We start from the raw sequence: 20591 nt of genomic DNA, 5'->3' as shown, positions 1-20591 counted from the left end.
TAATGTACTGTATCTGGGAGCCAATTTACATTATATTTATACTCAAATGTTATGACAAAGAGGTTTATAACAAGGGTGAAGTGTAGTTATGAAGGCAAAATCCAGGCGATTATACATTAATTACATGCACTGCAGATCACATGATAATTATGTTCAGAATTACCAAATAACTCCCAAGAATAATTATTATGCAATTTGTACATTTTAGATCTTATGGTAACACTTTAGCTCTTAGAACTACCCCCATGCAATTATCCATAATTATCTAATCACTAAATATCATGTAATTACAGAGATATATTTTTATGCCCTGTACGAAAACACATTACCAAAATCTTCAAATCAAGATCACCGAATGTGTGTGTGTGTGTGTGTGTGTGTGTGTGTGTGTGTGTGTGCAGCCTGAGCCCATGGAAGCACAAGCACAAATGTATATGTGTGTGTACACACACACGAGTGTATGTGGTGGCTGTGTTCAGATATGGCAGCAATCTTGTTGAGAAACAAGTTCTCTACAAGGACTCAGAAAAGAAACTGGGAGATATAAGCTGCCTGTAGGACCTCACTTAAAGTCCTTTTCAAATGCAAATCTCACCTTTCTAAACATAGAGGTGACAGGATTCAAACTGTTTGTACCTTTCTAAATCTTAGAATGTTGTCAGGAATTATCCAGGATGGAAGTTGGAGGGAAATGTCACCAATCAGAACAAGTTCCTACAAAAAGTTGCTCTAAGAAGCTTTGTCTAGTGCAACACAACTCCTTGGAAAGCAGTAATTGTAGGCAGGCAGTCAAGGCACAACCTAAGTGTTGTAAGTGACTTGGAGAAAGATGCTACTAAGTGAGATGAGTATGTTTCACTTGCTCTGGACTAAAAAAAAAAAAAAAAAAGACTAGCATAAAACAGCCCTCAAAGAAACTGATGCCTCTTAATATTCCTATTTCACTCAGAAAGGTAAATAGATTTGTACATGTTAGCATCAGATCATACTCCACAAAATAATTTGAGATATTCAGATCATAAGTTTAAATATGGAAGGAACTTGAAGTTCATCTTATCCAACTCCTTGATTTTACTGATGAGAAAACTGAGGTCAGTACAGATTAATGACCTATCCAAACTAACACAGGTGGTATGGGATGGAGAGGGAACACAAACTCAGGTCTTCTGACTCTAAATCAGCTGTACATGCATCATGGACTGGGAATGCTTCCATACCTGGGTACACAGAATATGCTCTGAGCATGCTTATGCCCCAAATCCAGAACTTTCTACTGTTCCCTGTTGGTTTATATTAATGCTTATTCAGAGGCAACAATTCATTCAGAAAAAAAAGGAGACTTATTCTTCTTAGTTGAAGCCAATAGTATTAAGACAGAGAGAGAATACAAAAAGGGAAAATAATTTCTCCCTGATCTGTGAAATTTCAGTTCCAAAAAAAGGAGAAGCAATTAAACCTGTATTCTATGGATGGGATGTCAGGGTTGGCCTCTGAAAAATGAAATAGTTTACCACCCAATTATTGGTTAATTATTGGTAATAGGTGCTCTTAGCCAGACAATTGGTTGCTCCTAGGATAGATCACTAAATTTCACACTCACTTGAAAGGTAGAGATAGGGAAAGGATATGGCAAAATATACCCAAGCACACAAAAGCTTTCCTAGTGCAGAGTTCATGAGGCAGGGTTCTAAGGCAGTATGATAAGTGGAAAGAGAACTAGACTTAGAGTCAGAGGATTTAGGTTCAAACTCTGACTCTCCCATTATCTGTGCAACTTGGGTAAGCCAGTTAACTTCTTAGAGCCTCAGTTTCTTCATATGTAAAAAAAACACCCAGAAGACACTTAAGGACCCTTCCAGCTCCATAAAATTATATAAAATTTCCAGAATAGGGCTAAAAAGGGGAATGGCAAGGGTTAAGAGATCCTATGGCCACTCCAAAAGGGAATCAGATATGTCTGTCTTAGGGAGATGCCACTAAAATGAACATGTACTGAGAATTTGCCAGTTCCTATGTGTTTGTTTCTTTTTAATCAAACAGGAACAAGTCACTTTTGTCATAAAACCACTTGTATTACTGTGGCAAATAACCTGAAATGTTAGTTACTGTTGGAATGTAAGCTCCTCAAGAGTATGACTGTTTCATCTTTTTGCATTTGTATCCCTAGTGGCCGACACAGTTCCTTACACACGGTAGGTGCTTAATAACTACTTATTAATTGACTGATTTGCTAAAAATAGGTATATTGACTATCATGAATTCACTGTGAGCATAAACAAGTCAATGACATTCCCTGGGCATCATACAGAAGGAGTGTAGCTTTACTAACCCCATACATCCATGTATCAACTTTATATGTTATAGTGGAAAAAGTACTGACTCAAGAGATGAAAATCTGGGTTCAAATCCCATTTCTGCTATGTCTCCCTATATAGAATTGTCACTTAACTCTTCTGAACATCAGTTTCCTTAACTGTGAATGGAGAGAAATGGAAAAGAAGAGCATTTTTACCCTTTTACAGATCATGGATGGCCCCCTTTGGCAGGCTGTGAAAGTGTACAGATCACTTCTCAAAACAGCATTTCTAAATAATTGACAAAAATCCTACATTTCAGTAATAGGAGGGGTATACCTCTTAACCTGGTGTTGGGGAATATTTTTTTTCAATAGAATTAATTTCTTTAATATTCCTATGTATTTTATTTTGCACATTTAAAATTGTTATTCCGAGATGGGATCTATTAGCTTTACTAGATTCTCCAAAGGAACCATCATACATACAGAGAGAGAGAGAGAGAGAGAGAGAGAGAGAGAGAGAGAGAGAGAGAGACTGAGAAAGAGACACAAAGAGAGGTTAAGAACCTGACTGGAGGTTAGTAAAGATAAAAATGTTTTTGTTTTTTTTTCATCTAAGTTCATGAATTTCTGTAATGGTAATTTAAATGGGGAGCTGTTTCTCATGCATTAATAGACCCATGTGACCTGCTTGGGTCACATGGAAGTCTGAGTCACATGGAGCCTGTGGTGGGAGGAGCTTGATGAATGGGTGGAACAGAAAGAGGAAGAGCTAGAGCAGAGCTTAGAGGAAATGAGTCAGAGAGCAGTCAGAAGTGAAGAATGCAGGCCAATCGCAGCTGGCTGTGAGTGCAAGAAGGGCATTTTGTTTAAGGGAGCCTGTTTGTGATTTGTTTAATGGAGCTGGTTTGTGGGAACCTAAAAGAGGGAAGGCTTGGGACTGGTGTTGTCCTCTGCATTGATATTGTGTAACAATTTTTGTTACTAGGATGGATTTGGCTTTCTGGTGTCTGAATAAATGTTTTGGCTCTGTCTTCTGTATGAAAAGTCTGTGGTATTTCACGATTCAGAAGAGTACCAGGATATTCCTGGTCACTGTAGGCACTGTGAATTGCATTGGCGCTACAACTTCTTGCAAGTGATCCTACTTCCAAAAGGGTACTGTGGAGCCAAGATTGAGAACCCTTACACTAAATGATCCCTAAAATCACATATACCTCTATGTTCTATGACATAACTCAAGTTTGTTGAAAACAATCAAAAATCACAAATACCAGTATATAAATTTATTAGCTATATTTTTGTTTTAAGTTGTCAAATGGAAACATAAATTTAAGTAATCTTGGTATCCTGTAGGACTATTCCAAAGCTTATCAAATTCAAAAACCCCAGAAGAAGATCTTTATAGAACAGAGACACGTTAGATGTTGAATGACAGCATTCAAACAGAAACCTCATTTGGTTCAGCTAATGAAGTTCCTTGAACCTTGTTGCCATCCTGCCTCCATATACTATTAGAAGTCAGCTCATGTAGGGTATATTTTTCTTCCCCATAGGGCATCCCATCTTCCCCATCCAACATTGCCATGCCATAAGATTGGTCCTCTTGTCATGAAATTATACTTTTAAATTATCCAAGTCCTAATTGAAAGGATTTTTTCCACACCTCTTATTTTTCCTTCACATATTTGAGCTGCTATGTGGTTATCTTGTTGCTCATTAGACTTCTAGCAAAGGAGAATCAAGAAAAAAGCAGAGAAGATAGAACACACATTCATCAATTTTCTTCTTTCCAAATAGAACTTCATGAGGTGGGTGCAGAGGAGAAGACACAATTGTTAGTTAAAATGAGGTGCCTGAATGGTACATGGATTTCACCGACCAATGTTCTCCCTCTCCCCACTCCTTCTCTGTCTCTCTCTTTCCCTCCCTCCCTTCCTCCTTGCCTCAGTAGGTGAGGTAATTGTATTCTTATTACTAAATTATATTCATCCCTACTCTCTCATTTAGTTCCAGGAGGGTGCCACCATCCTGGAAATGAAGACACAATCTGACCTGTGTCTTTCCTTACTATTCTTTCTACTGCAATATATGGCACTGGGAAACAGAAGATGAACATTTCTGTGTCCCTTAAGCTTTCTTGGAATCTATTAGTAGTGTCATCTAGGTTTTAAAAAATAACTGCCAGGTATAAAAGACAGGAGAGAACAAAAAGAATAGGAAAAGAGAATATTTCCCTGCTGACTTTTCCTATGAATGGAATTCTCTTTCTTATGAAACAACACTAACCTTCATTCTTCTTTAGCAAGTGACTTACAATAAAATAGATAACATAGGTTGACAAGTTTGTGGGAAAACCAAATCCATTCCTTACTTTGAAAACAGTCCATTTCTTTTTAGTCAGTATGACCGTAATTCTTCACACTATCATCTACCAAGAAAGTGTAATTATGTTTGAAATATGCCTTGTGCATATTCTGCGAGGGAGAAAAAAGAGGAAAGGAGAGGAGAGGAGAGGAAAGGAAGACAGAAAGAAAGTGAAGGGAGAGAAACAAGAGAGAAGGTGGAAGGGAGAGAAAGAAGAGAGGCAAGAGAAGAAGAAAAAAGAAAGAAAAAGAGGAAAGAGAAAGAAAACAGAAAATAAAATGAGAGAGAAGGAGGAAGGGAGGGAGGAAGGAGAAGCTCTTTCCTTACATAAAGCTTAACAAAGAGCCCATACACAGGAACCATCATACCAAGCTGACAGCTGCGATCAAATGAAAGGTTGGCAACGTCTTGTTTCCCCTTTGTCTCTGTCACCATACCTAGTGGATACTCTTGGCTCACACCCCAATTATAACAATTTTGCTCTGCTGACTGCTCAGGATCACAGCAGGGCTGTAATGTACACACATTATTTCCATGTCACTTAAAGGGGCTGTACTGTAGGACATTGAGTTACCGATTGACCAGCTCTGCTGGAGTTCTGACTAGGTTGTCTATTTTTTTAAGCTACGACCTCCCACAGATGGACAATGCCAACCCCCACTTAGCTACAACCAGAGCATCTGATAGGAAGGAATGATTCTTGTCAGTGATTAATAGAGAATGGTCAAAGTAGAGTTGCAAGATGAGGGTCCAGTTAATAGTTTTTCCAAACCCTCTTTTTTTTTGTCTCTCTCCCTTATATTGAGATCGAATAGTAGTTCCAGATAACATGAAGATTGTTTTCACAAATAAGAAAAACAATTTCTCTCCCTCTCTTCCTGGACCAAACAGGCAGGAAGGAAAGGGAACAGACTTCACGAGATTGTATCGGTTAATTTAAAATAAAGTGGATTGGTTATCTGGCACTGAGGGAAGGAAATGACGGAACCAGAGCCAAGCAGAGTAAGACCACAAGCGCCATGAGGCTCTTAGGGCTAAGCTGCCCAATTTTCACCCATCCAATAACACTTTGAAACAGTTCAGCAAGTGACATCTTCCCAAGATCAAATTAATTCAGAGCACTGGTAGCACCAAAAGAGTCCTTTAGTTTATGGGATCACAGATTTTGAGTTGAAATGGATCTTTCAGGCTATCTAGTCAAACCTCATCATTTTATAGATGGGAAAATTTAGAGGTTAAGTGAAGAACCCACAGTCACTCAGGTAGTTAGCAAAAGAAGATAGGATTTAAAGACTGAATTCAAAGCCAGGACAGACTCTTTCCACTTTACAACATTTTTAAAAAAATCAGATGTCCTGCATTTCTCAATACTTTTATGGGTCCTTCCAATGGTAACTGTTTTTAGTATGGAGGAGAATTGTTACCAATTTACACTTATCTGGAGAGACTGTGTGAGTTGAGGAGCCCCTAAGCCTTTACTAGTTTGGTATTTCCTTCTCAATTTTACTGTTAAGGTTTTTCATTGTGTTGGGCGAATAGTTTCTCCATCTTAATATGGGACTATGAGTCTATACCATGTCAAAAAAAAAAAAAACAAAAACAAAAACCATCAAGGGGTGAATGAGAGGTAGAGCACCCTAGTGGATAGATAGCTGGCCTTGGATCCAGAAAGACCTTGATTCAAATCCCACCTCTGACTGATCCTGTCTGTGTAACTCTGGGCAAATCATCCAACCTCTCAGTGCTCTAGGCCAGTTGTGTTAAACTTCAATGGACATGGAGTCACTAGAATGCACATAAGGATCCCTACAGCCACATACTGACTTTGAAAAACCACGTATTAACCTTATCAATATTTTGCTGCACTTTTATTTATTTTGTTAAATATTTCCCAATTACATTTTAATCTTGTTTGGCTTGCACATTTAAACTTGTTTGGCTGTGGGCTACATGTGGCTGCTCAGAGATATTATTCATAATAGTTCTATTCTCTACAGCTGTTAGTTGAAGAGAAGGTGATGACCTACACTGGAAAAGGAAATTCCTCACCAGTAGCTCCCTAAACCAGTAAAAACCCAGGTCTAGTCATTTATTATTGATAGAGATAGATGATAGATAGACAGATATATACATACAAATAGATTGTGAAAAGATGGATACAGACATATAGATAATGGGGAGAGGGAAGGAGGGAGAGAGAGACAGAGATACACAGAGAGACAGAAAGACAGAGAGATAGAGAGAAAAAGAGATACACAGATATAAATAGTGAAAAAATACCTAAATACATACACAGAGACAGATAATATAGATACATTTATATACATAAATATATGTACACTGAAAGATAAAGATAGAGATGGATGCAGATGATGTTTCAAAACTCAGTACAACTTTAAGTTTTAATAACTTCAAATGTATATGCTATTACCTTATAAAGATATAATTAGAAAGTTCATTTCAATTTATTTTAATTTGTGAATTGTGAATTATACACTTTGTTTTTATTTAACTTTTAACATTTATTTTCACAAAATTTTGGGTTACAAATTTTCTCCCCTTTTATCCCCTCCCCCCCCAAACCCAAGCATTGTAAATGCCCCTGTAACCAATCTGCTCTCTCTTCTATCCTCCCTCTCTGCCCTTGTCTCCGTCTTCTCTTTTGTCCTATAGGGCCAGATAGCTTTCTTTACCCCTTAACCTGTAGTTCTTATTTCCTAGTGGTAAGAACATTACAGTTGATCCTAACACTTTGAGTTCCAACTTCTTTAGCTCCCTCCCTCTCCACCCCTTCCCTTTGGAAGGCAAGCAATTCAATATAGGCCAAATCCGTGTAGTTTTGCAAATGATTTCCATACTAGTTGTGTTGTATAGGACTAACTATATTTCCCTCCATCCTATCCTGTCCCCCATTACTTCTATTCTCTTATGATCCTTTCCCTCCCCATGAGTGTTGACCTCGGATTGCATTCTCCTCCCCATGCGCTCCCCTCTATCACCCCCCCACCCTGCTTGTGCCCTTGTCCCCCACTCTCCTGTATTGTGAGATAGGTTTTCCTATCAAAATGAGTGTGCATTTTATTCTTTCCTTTAGTGGAATGTGATGAGAGTAGATCTCATGTTTTTCTCTCGGCTCCCCTCTTTATCCCTCCACTAATGAGTCTTTTACTTGCCTCTTTTATGAGAGATAATTTGCCCCATTCAGTTTCTCCCTTTCTCCTCCCAATACATTTCTCTCTCACTGCTTGATTTCATTTATTTTTTAAGATATGATCCCATCCTCTTCAATTCACTCTGTGCGCTCTGTCTCTATGTATGTGTGCGTGTGTGCATGTGTGTGTGTGTACTCCCACCCAGTACCCAGATACTGAAATGTTTCAAGAGTTACAAATATTGTCTTTCCATATAGGAATGTAAACAGTTCAACTTTAGTAAGTCCCTTATGACTTCTCTTTGCTGTTCACCTTTTCATGGTTCTCTTCATTCTTGTGTTAGAAAGTCAAATTTTCTTTTCAGCTCTGGTCTTTTCATCAAGAAAATTTGAAAATCCTCTATTTCATTGAAAGACCATTTTTTCTCCTGAAGTATTATACTCAGTTTTGCTGGGTAGGTGATTCTTGGTTTTAGTCCTAGTTCCTTTGACTTCTGGAATATCCTATTCCATTCCCTTCGATCCCTTAATGTAGAGGCTGCTAGATCTTGTGTTATCCTGATTGTATTTCCACAATACTTGAATTGTTTCTTTCTAGCTGCTTGCAATATTTTCTCCTTGACCTGGGAACTCTGGAATTTGGCCACAATGTTCCTAGGAGTTTCTCTTTTTGGATCTCTTGCATGCGGTGTTCTGTGGATTCCTTGAATATTTATTTTGCCCTCTGGTTCTAGAATCTCAGGGCAGTTTTCCTTGATAATTTCATGGAAGATGATGTCTAGGCTCTTCTTTTGATCATGGTTTTCAGGTAGTCCCAAAATTTTTACATTGTCTCTCCTGAATCTATTTTCCAGGTCAGTTGTTTTTCCAATAAGATATTTCACATTATCTTCCATTTTTCCAATCTTCTCGCCATGTTCTGTGATATCTTGCTTTCTCACAAAGTCCTTAGCGTCCATCTGTGCCATTCTAGTTTTGAAAGAACTATTTTCTTCAGTGAGCTTTTGAATCTCCTTTTCCATGTGGCTAATTCTGCTTTTGAAAGCATTCTTCTCCTCATTGGCTTTTTGAACCTCTTTTGCCAATTGAGTTAGGCTAGTTTTCAAGGTGTTAATTTCTTCAACATTTTTTTGGTTCTCCTTTAGCAGGGAGCTGATCTGCTTTTCATGCTTTTCTTTCATCCCTCTCATTTCTCTTCCCAGTTTTTCCTCCACCTCTCTAACTTGATTTTCAAAATTCTTTTTGAGCTCTTCCATGGCCTGAGCCCATTGGGTGGGCTGGAACACAGAAGCCTTGATTTCTGTGTCTTTGCCTGATGGTAAGCATTGTTCTTCCTCATCAGAAAGGAAGGGAGGAAATGTCTGTTCTCCAAGAAAGTAGCCTTCAATAGTTTTATTTCTTTTCCCTTTTCTGGGCATTCTCCCCAGCCAGTGACTTGACGTCTGAATATTCTCCTCACACCCACCTCACCTCCTGGTCCTCCCAGCCAGCATTTGGGGACTGAGATTCAAATGGTGCTTCCAGCCTTAGGGCTTTTGGTGGGGGCAGGGCTGCTACTCAGTGTGAGAATTAAGTTCAGGTGGTCAGGTAGGGGCATGGCAGCCTCTCAGGCTCAGTTCCCTCAGGGGGTTTATGCACAGACCTTCCACAATGGATCCAGGCTCCTGCCCGCTTGGGGAGCCCCTGTCTGCAGCTGCCTCTCAGCTTCTACCTCCCGGGGCACCCCACTCCCCTCTCGACCCGCCAAAGAGACTCTCTCACCGACCCCCGTCACCTGTGGGCGGAGGGACTTGTGCGGCCGCTGGAGATCCCGTCCCTGAAGCCTGCTCGGGTCTGTTTCTCTTGGTGCTGTGGCCGCAGCAGGGCTGGGCTGGGCTGCGCTCCACGTCTGCAGCGCGATGGACCTTTTGCAAGAGGTTTGCAGGTCCCTCTGTGGGTGGAGGGACCCGCGTGGTCGCTGGAGATCCCGTCCCAAAGCCCGCTCGGATCTTTTCCTCTCGGTGCCACGGCCGCTGCAGGGCTGCCCTCTGCTCCCAGTCCCCGCGCCCAGTCCGCAGCGAGAAGGACCCCCCGCGAGAGGTTTGCAGGTCTCTCCGGAACAGAAATCTCCCTCGCTCCAATATTCCATGGCCTCTGGGTGCAGAATTCATCGTGAGTTGGTCCCCTGTAGCCGTTCTGTGGGTTGTGGGTTCGGAGCTCTGTGTATGTGTGTCTTTCTACTCCGCCATCTTGGCTCCCATGAATTATACACTTTTAATTGTAACTTGGAGAAGATTAGACTACCTGTCATTACACATGGTTTGGATGACACTTCCCAGATGACACTTTCTCAGACTAGCAGATCTGCAGAGGCCAACTAGGTCATCTGAATTATCTATTAGAATTTTTCTTGTGGGATAACGTCAAAATTGTCAAGTTTACACCAAAACCTTGTTCTTTGGATGATTTTAAGGCTAATCCTTTTCGTCTCTCAGTAACAACTAAAGAAACTTTTTACAAAGTTCAAAAAATAACTACTGTTGTACAGCCACATTTTTTTAAAAAGAATATTTTTAAAAATAATCAAACTTTTAAATGTTGAGTTTTTTGAAAGTTTGCAGAATTTATATTTCTAAAGTTATTAAAGATTAAAAACTGTAAGAAGATTTTGAGGACAAACTTCATACATATATATGTGTATACAACATATACAATATTTTTATATATGTATACATGCTTGTACATGCAGAATGTTTGCATATATGAACATATATGTTTATATAGGTGTATACACAAGTATTCATATATTTTATATCCATTAACACATGTATATATGCATGAAGAGACCCACTCACATATATGATAAAAGTATACTTGTAATTTTTCTACAGTAAAGACCTTTGTGCTCCTTTTGAGAAAGCAACTAGATAAACAAATCTAACTGACAGGTGATGGGTTGGCTACCTTGTGGCCAGACTTTAATATCAGTCTAGGTCGGCTTTTGCATGAATTCAGTGCCACCAGGATTAATGACTTTTTTTTCCAAGAATGGTCATAATGAGTTTTTCCTATAGTCATCTACACCAAATAACAAGATGTATTAGAGAAGCCAAAAAAAAATTAAGGAAAAAACAATTCAACTTTCTTGAAGCATACTCACAGCTTTGTTCTATGAAATCTGAGCCACCATATTTACCTGAGGCCTAAATTCTGAAGTGCCAGAGAACACACGGAGAGGGGTGATTCCTGAGTTCCCTTTACTTCTTGTGTTATTTGACAGAAAATAATTTCTCTCCATCGCAGAGCCTGGCCCCCCATACCATGTGTTGCAAATTGTTAATGCCTCCTTTAGCTGTCAGAATGTGCCCGGAATTGTGTGTGATTGGCTTTCTTCCCTATTTTCACAACAGATAGGTCAAGCCAGAGATGTGACTTTCTCCAGCTGCTGTTCCACAATCCCCAGAGTCACAGCACTCAGTCTCATCTCATACTTCCATTTTCAGAGCTCAAGGACACATCAAATGATGTTCGCATCATTTCATGTGTTTCTCCTTGCAACCGCAGCAGTTACGCAAAAATAAGATTGCTGTTACCAAATGCTCAGTGTGTTTCCCACTTTTGAATATGGTCAAAGGGAATGTTGTCAGACACTTCTTTGCACAAGGATAGCAAACTATAAGTTTTTGCACAGGCTCTTACTGATTGTGGTAGATACTCAAAAAGGATACTCTACATAATATTTTACCATTGAATTAAGTATACTTATGAGATGTAGATAGATATGATATGTATACATATATATAAATGTGTGTGTATAAATATAAGTGTGTATACATAAATGTGTATACGAATGTATAAAGATATGCTTATATGTATGTATGTGTGTGTAGATACTGATCTATCAACTGATATCTATCCATTTATCTAATCTATCTCTCTATCCCAAGTCCTATGTGGTCCATATCTAAACTGAAAGTGGTAGAATTTGTGGTATAAACTATTTGATATTTTAAACATTTAGGAAAGAAATATTAAGTGGCCTTTCTGTCAAGCCTAATAAAAAGAAAATAGAGAATAACATTAATGTTTAAAATTCCATTTGGGAGGTAAATGTGATGAGGGAACTAATGTTAAATTAAAATGGAGGAGAATAACACACATTCTGTTTACTAAAATTTGGTGTCTTTTGGGGACCCTTAACTAATAGGCAAGAAATTGGTTGAAGATTTCATTACAAAGAGCTACCGCTGAACCCATCCCTTAGCCATAATGCTTGCAAGCAAAAAAAAAACAAAAACTGTAATAGTGTTATATGAAGAAAAAAAGAAGGAAGGAAGGAGAGAGAGACAAAAGAGGAGGGAGAAGGGAGAAAGAGAGGACTAGAAGGAGAAAGTGTGAAAGAGAGAAGGAAAAAAGAAAAGAGGAAAGGAAAGGGAAAAAGTAAAGGGAAGGAGAAAAAGATTGAGGAATATTAATCAACTAATTTGTCTGAAAATTTTAAAATGACATTAAGAAAAATATATGCATTGAAACCATAGTTTAGATGTTGCCATATTACCAGTAGGATAAAGAGCTAAAGAAAAGATTACTTCTCATCCTAGCATCACATTTAGCCCGGTTATGATGTTGCACTGTGCATCAATTCAGTGGGGAGAGATATTTTCTAATAGTAAAAAAAAGAGAAAAAAAAAGCATTAAGCAAATAAAATAAAATTCTCATTTTAAGGCAGTCAAAGTGTTCAGTAAACAGAAAAAGGAAATAGAGATTCTAATTGGATTTCCCAGTAGAAATCCTTTGGTACACTCTCCATTTATTATCTTCTGTCCCTTGCTTCATATGAAGGTACCCTGAATTGTCACTAATTCTGACATAGTGCTGCCTAAAGTGTGAAATTCCCTTATAATGAGGTCCTTGGGCTACCACAATAACTAAACTCACCATGTCTAGTTCTATAATGAATGTGACACTCCATGAATATACATGCTTTTTATTTGCAGTTTTCATTAATTATGAAATTTTATTAATTCTTATTCTCAGGTCCATTCCTTAGTGCGAATATCTGCAATTTTGCAGAGGTTCAACTATTTAATTTGTTTAGGGGAGATTTTGATTTAAGTTAGTAAACTTCTAATCCAATCTGATAGAAATTTTTAGAGCAAAACAATACCATCACCAACCATAGCTACAATCAAGTATTTCTCCCCCTGCCATAGTCTTTTACTTAAGATGTTTATGGCATCCCAAGAATAAAAAAAAGTAATAGACCACAGTTGTTCAGAACCTACTTGAAGCTTATGATTCAATTTAATAATAATATTTCATTATTCTCCTTTAGATAAATGGCACATCATGATTTTAATGGAAAAGAATGTTATATCTTTCCTGAAAGCTTGTCCTGACATCCTAGGTTCATAAGCTAATAAATATATGGCCTTCTATAGGAATATATATTGGTTTAAAAAATGAAAATGAGACTTGAGTCTTCATTTCCATAGAATATTCCTGTATACTTAAAGGTAAAACTAAAAAGGCCACAAACTGTGTTGAAGCATTCCTTTAGGAATTAAAATCAAACATCCTGGCATTGGCCTGTGTTTGTTTCTTTTCCTATAAAATGAGGTACATCCGTTCTTTCATTTTCTTTATTTTACATATTTTTTAAAAGCTCCAACCCTAGAAAAACCATGTTTTTAAATGTAGTAGATTTGACAATCATATCAAATTAGAAATAACAGTACCACAAACTTCAAAAGTAAAAATCAAGATTTCTGGTTCTGGGAGTCAGGATGGTGGAGTGATTGGTAATTGCTATCTCCTTCACCTTGTTGACCTGACAGGTCTGGAGAATATTGCCCTGAGAAAAACCCAGGAACACTGGGAGCAACAGAAGGGGTAAACAGACTCTCAGCCTATGAGGCTAGAAAGATTGCTAAGGAGGGTTCCTCTTGCTGTGGCCAAAGGGGACCAGTGGAGGATCAGAGTTGTCCCAGACAGCCCCACCTCAACAAACCAGGAGAAGATCCTGAACCCCAGGGGGTAAAGCCAGCAACTGCAACACCAAGACCCCAGGAGGGCTGCAGCACTCCAGTGGAATTGAGAAGGCACTAGAGCAAACAGCTGAGCTTGCCTATGCTCTAGCTCAGCAGAGGAGCCTCCAGCATCCAGATCACCCCTCCCCCACACTTAATGAGCTAGCTCCAGGGTAACTGAGAGGAAAACCCAAAAAGACCTCACCTGGCCTCTGCTTTCAAACACCAGCCAGCTCAGCATCAGGTAAACTGCAGCATTTTAGTTTCTAGCTAAAAGAACCAGAACCCACAACACACAAAGCCTCAAATTCTAGGCACAAGAAATGTGGGACAGAGCTCCCTGTGCCACAGACACAGAGATCTACTTTAAAAGCCAGGAAAAGGGTTATTATCATGAGTAAGAAGCAAAGCAGTATCTTTCTATGGAGACAAGGACCAAAACACAAATACCAAAGAGGTCAGCATTGAGACTATACTCCCATCTGAAACTTCAGAAGGGAATATGAAGTGGTCTGAAGCACAATGAGCCTTCTTGGAAGAGCTCAGGAAGGATTTTAAAACCTAAATTAAAGAAATAGAAGAAAAACTGGCCAATGATTTTAAAAATATGAAAAAAGAATTCACTGAAGAAAACAGCTCCTTAAAAAGGAAAATTTGATAAATGGAAAAGGAGGTACAAAACCTAACTGGTGAAAATAACTCCTTAAAAGGAACAATTAGACAGATGGAAAAGGAGATGCAAAAGTTAGCTGAAGAAAACAATTTGATAAAAAATAGAATTGGGCAAGTAGAAGTTAATGAATCTATGAGACATCAAGAATCAGTCAAACAGAATCTAAAGAATGAAAACATAGAAGAAAATGTAAAATAACTAATTGGAAAAACAACTGACCTGGAAAATAGATCCAAGAGAGAAAATCTAAGGATTTATTGGTCTACCAGAAAGTCATGATGAAAAAAAGAGCCTGGACAATATCATAGAAGAAATTGTCAAGGAAAATTGCCCAGAAGTCCTAGACCCAGAGGCAAAATAGTCATTGAAATAATACACCATTCACCTCCTGAAAGGGACTCCAAACTAAAAACACCAAGGAATGTCATTGCCAAAAGTAGGAATCAAGACATGTAAAAGATGACCAAAATGTCAATGAGGTAACCCCTTTGGTCTTTCATTTTTTCTAATTTTTTTGTTTTCTTCTACTTGCCACCCCAATACTGAATTATGCCAAGAACTTTTTAGGAACACTTAGAAGAAATTAACTCTCATTTCTTCTCAGAACTAAGTCAATTCTTAGCTTTCACAGTGGTTTCTCTAAGAAGATTTATAATAGAGTAATGTCAAAAATCACAGGACAGAGATCTTCAATCTTCAAAATTGTTTGTCTTTATGCTGTTATTACCATATAAATCTTTCTCTTCTGGTTTAATTCCATCTACCTCAGATCATCTAAGTCTTCCCCAATTACTCTGAAGCTATCCTTTATTCCACTGTATTCCTGCACTATAATTTATTCAGCCATTCCCCAAACTGCTTTAGTTTCTAGTTTTTTGATACTACAAAATTGTACCTCTTATGAGTATTTTTATATATGGGATTCTCTTCCTCTTTTCCTATGTCTTTGGGATTAATTGGAAAATAAAATGAAATTTAATTTAAATAGATAGGGAACAGAATTTCTGATAGAATATACAGACCTTTTTCCTGATAGCACAAGGACATAACTGATGGTGATGCTGGGAGATTTTCAGAGGCCCAATAAAGACTTAGTGAAATTCAGCAGAAGTAAATTTTCCTCAGGCATTACTTCAGGAAGTCTGCCTAGGGGACATCTATTTAGAATAGGGATCATTTAATGGAAGGGGATCTCCTCCAAACATATCACCCCATAAACAATACTTGACTAGGAATGCATGGTCTACTGAATTTTATTGATTAGGCAATTAAAAGGCATCTACTTAACATGTACCTGGTGCAGCCACATTATTCTCTCAGTGGTCTCTACCGAGAACTATGCCAAGCTTTAATCAAAATCTAGCTTCCATTCACTGAACTTTATCTCTTAAAATTCAGTGAAAGATCCTTCTCATCACACTGGGGTCTGAGAGATAGTACTAATACCCATTTTAGAAACTGACTGACTTGCATCAGTCACTTTTTAAGTATGTATAAACAATTCAATTCAGCAAGCATATCCCTACTCTGCACCAGGTACTGTGCTAAACACTAAGGATGTAAATACAAAAATAAACCACTTGCTGGCCTCAAGGAGTTCATATTCTGCGGAGGGGTGGGATATAATATGGTCAAAGACAAGGAAATACCAAATAATTTCACCATTTAAAATTGAAAAAGCATTGATGTTTACATATACTAAGCTCTAAAATGAATAAAACTGGGATGTTTTCTTCATGGATTAAGTGTGGGAATAGGATTTAATGAAAAACAGCAGTCAACCAGAAACATTTCTCTAAAGACATTGTCTTTATATGTCCCTTTTCATGAAATTTCCCTCCAATTCTCTGAAGATTTTGTTTTAAAAATATTATTATCCCATCTCCAAAATGCCCAATACCTTATGTCTCATTATATAGCATTATGGGCATCTTCAATTACTGACACATGGAGACAGATAGAAAGGTATTTTTTCCACAGAGCGGTTCTTTTACATTCCTAATTTCCATGATTTTCCAGTTGATGTTGAGCTACAAGTCAGTACACAGTTCACAGAAATGTGATTTGCAGAAAAGTCATCTGTACTTGTGATAATAAATACTGCATGATGTTACCCTCCAGTAATGACACTGGATTTTGTGATATCAAGGTTCATTAAAAATTAATGTTGTTGGTCGGGTTACATTCAGTGATTAATTTATTTATTTATTAGACTTATTTAAAATATCCATTTCCCCATGGCCTCTGGACACATGTAACAAAATATAAATGCTACTGATAAATTCAATTAAAAATCCCTTACCAAACAGGATGAGAGAAAGGATGAACAGACATTGTTGGGATGGGAATGACAAAGCCAAAAGCACTATTGTATTGTTAGGTGAATCACATCCCCACTCAGAGCCTCAATTTCCTTATCTGTAAAATAAGTGGATTTGACTAGGTGATGGGTAAGATTCCTTTTATTCTCACATACTCCATGATTCAGCTACATAAAATGACGAGTGCTCTTCCTTATACAAAACGTTCCATCTCCTGTCTCTTTAAACTGGCTGTCCCCCAGGCCTAACAGCCTCTCTCTCTCTGTTCCCTGTTTCTTCACTTCCCTGACTTCCATTAAGATCAAATGATACTTGCTGCTGGATACCTGTTGTACCCCCACCCTCTGTTGCCTTTCTTCATAAAATGACCTCCCATCTACTCTACAGATACTGTATATGCATAATGATTTACATGTTGTCTGCCTCATTAGAATGGAATCTCCATTAGGGCAAGGTTTTTTTTTTCCCTTTCTTAGTATCACAGCACTTAACACAGTGCCTCACACAGACTGTTATGAAACTATGACAAAGGACTTATTTTGAAAAATGAGAGCAAGAATGGGATACAAAAAGCCATTTATGATTATTTGGAGGAGGGATTGGGGATGTTTTTGAAATAATTATCTGTAAACACTTTTGGAGTTTGGCAGGGTATTTAGGCTCATCTTCCTGAGTTCAAATCTAGCTTCAGATATTAGCTAGCTGTGTGATACTGGGCAAGTTATTTAATCCTTTTTGCCTCACTTTCCTCATTGGTAAAATGAACTGGAAGAGAAAATGGCAAATCACTCCAGTATCTTTGCCAAGAAAATCCCAAATGGGGTCATGAAGAGTCAGACATGATTGAAAATGACTAAGCAACAAAAGCAAACACTTTTGGAGGCCACGCGATTGGCTCAGTGGATAGAGCACTGGGCCTAGAGTCAGGAAGATCCAAGTTCAAATCCAGCCTTAGAAACTAAGTCATTTAACCTCTGTTTGCCTTAATCCACTGAAAAAGGAAATGACAAACCACTTCTGATCTGAGTTAGGGATAAATGATGATACCAAGAGTAGAACACATAGTACAAGATCAAGAGGTTATTATAACTGATGATTGGCATATATTTTTAAATGAAGCAAAAACCAAATCCAACTGGGTGAAGTCATGACCAATAGATGGTCATAGCAAAGAGAATCACTCTGAAAGAAGATTGGCATAGGACACCTTGAGTGGTTATCTTCCAGGCTTAATAGGGCATACAATATAAGAGCCATCTCCTTGAATAGAAGTAGGGAAGATAAGACTAATAGGTCGGCAAATTTATGGCCAGTCCACTTTGTACTGGTCAAATTATTTGAAAATAATTTGGTTATAGTATACTGAAATCATGTTTTTTTCAATAAATTTATTATTTTCCCTTGTAGATAAACCCTTCTCAACCATATATTGGCTCTAGCACATGACAAGAAGGAATGGAATAAAGAAAACAAAATATATACTAGAACTATAGTCAACTCCGGCATGGCAGCAATTTATTGCACAGGACCAGGGTGAGTGCTGAGTCAACAGTGGATTTGGTGTAGGGCAAGATAAAACTTTGGTTCTAGAAAGACCAAGGGTCAAGTGATTAGTAAAGGTACTAATTTAACATGAAGAAACATGGCTTAAAATGGCACTCTAATACACTTATACAAACACACAGACACTCCCATCGGAAGTAAAGTTTTGGAGTGATTCATTTCCCTAAAGCATTCAGATGTTTTCAAGATAAGGAGAGAGAGAGAGACAGAGACAGAGAGAGAGAGAGAGAGAGAGAGAGAGAGAGAGAGAGAGAGAGAGAGAGAGAAAGAGAGAGAGAGAAAGAGAGAGAGAGAGGATGATTGAAAAAATTCTAGAATAAGAGTCAAGAGACCTTGATTCTACTCCTGGCTATAGTCAATCATTACTCTTCACCACTGACTTCTTAACATAATCAAATGGAAACTGACAACTAGAAGACATGGCATAATAGAATGAACAATAAGTTTGGACTCAGAGCACCAGGGATGATTTTAGCTTTTCTATAATTAATCTCTACTGACCTCAGTTTTTCTCAATTATATATTAAGGAATTGACCTGGATAGGATATAAGGTCTCTTTTAAGTCTATTATCCAATAATCACAGAGACATCTTAATCAACTAATATCATGAACAAATGGTCAGCATAATGAGCTCCACTTAAAGATTTCTAGAGAGTATGAACCTATGACATTTACAGGAAGTTTTTTCTTCTGCACAGCACTAATTGTTAGGAAGGTTTTTCTTCCTGTAGCATGGACCTGTATTGTTAATGTACTTTTGTTTAATTTGAAGATCTTTCCCACCCATTAATAGGCCCATGTGACCTGATTAAATCACGTAGAAGCCTAAATCACATAGGTGGGAAGAGCTTGCTGAATTGGTAGAACACAAAGGGTGGAGCAGAGCTGGGAGGAAGTTTGTGAGAGCAGTTAGGGTGGAGAAGAGAGGACACAGGCAAGCAGATAGCTAGGCTTATGAGTGTTTGTTTGTGGGAAGGCTCCAGCAAGGGTAGGAGTGGGGGGGAGGGGGCGGGTAATTCTTAGAAATGACTTCGTCCCCTGCAGTAATAATATACTTCTTGGTTACTATCATGGATTTGGCTTTCTGATATTGGGATTTGGCTTTCTGGTATCTGAATAAATGTTTTTCTTCTGTCTTCTATATGGAGAGTGTGCTATACTATGTGATTCAGAACCATGCCAGCATCTTCATAGTTGCCCTCATTGCTGTGAATATTGCCTTGGCGATACATTTGGTGTCATGAACAGGATCACAGGGTATAAAATCTTTATTTGGAGGCAAAAAGTTTTAGAGAAGAATGGAAGGATTTACCTTATCCTTCCCTAGCAAAGGAATGGGCTAATAGCACTGGACCGCGTGAAAACTGGGAACCAAGGTTATAGGAGGGAGAACCTAGAGATTTGGAAAGATGTTTTCAAGGAATGCCAATAAAAGCAGGAAAAGAACTGGCACGGGTGTATATAGAAGAGGATGGAGGTTTTTAACTGTTTACTGTATTATGCATAAAAGCATATACAAGCTGCTGAAGAAAAAGTTCAGATGGAAAAAGTTAGCTAGTTTGCATGGGAATTCTCAGCCCTCAGGCTCTCCTTTAAAAGAGCAAGCTGCAGGGTCTCAAGTGGAAGAAAAGTTGTTTATTTGGCTCAAAAGAAGAAGGAAAGGGCTGGCAAAAGAAGTGTGCATACCTTTGTACAGACTCAGTCTAGCTGCCATGGCAACAACTGCCAAGAGAGTATGTGGGAGGAAAATGTAACAAAGTCAGAAGGGGAAAGTGAAACAATGTTAGAGGGGGAGGCTTCTCAGGCATAAGCATGCCCAACACTAAGGCAAAAACAGGAGAACCAAGAGGCAACACAGTATTTAGGGAGATAATTGAGGATTTTACTCAGCAGGAGGCCACAGATGTTTAGAGTCGGTTCACCCAAAGGATGGGAGAATCATTAATATCTTAGATGGTGAGAATCAGTGATGAGGGACCCAGAGGAATATAGATAGATGGCATGGGTTGCTTGAAATTTCTAGGTATTAGTCAGAATCCTTTTGCACAACAAGCTTTCAGAGATTAGAATTTGCAAGGATGTAACAATACAATTAATCTGTTAGCTTTGGCTGTAGAAGGATGCAGTAGGCAGTATCCTACAGACTCTATATGGCCCAGTAGAGATAGACCCTGGTATCCAATTAGGGACTGTCTGAGAAAGTTAAGGG

At 38.3% G+C, this 20591-nt stretch overlaps 1 protein-coding gene across 1 annotated transcript in view; it reads right to left on the bottom strand.

Moving 5' to 3' along the window:
* The window catches only part of PTPRN2 (protein tyrosine phosphatase receptor type N2), a 1540415-nt gene that overhangs the window by 940394 nt on the left and 579430 nt on the right, over nt 1-20591 (bottom strand). The gene's annotated exons all lie outside the window — the stretch shown is intronic.

Source organism: Notamacropus eugenii, chromosome 3, assembly GCF_028372415.1.
Source record: "Notamacropus eugenii isolate mMacEug1 chromosome 3, mMacEug1.pri_v2, whole genome shotgun sequence".
Taxonomy (NCBI): Eukaryota; Metazoa; Chordata; class Mammalia; order Diprotodontia; family Macropodidae; genus Notamacropus; species Notamacropus eugenii.
This window is presented reverse-complemented; position numbering and strand designations above follow the sequence as displayed.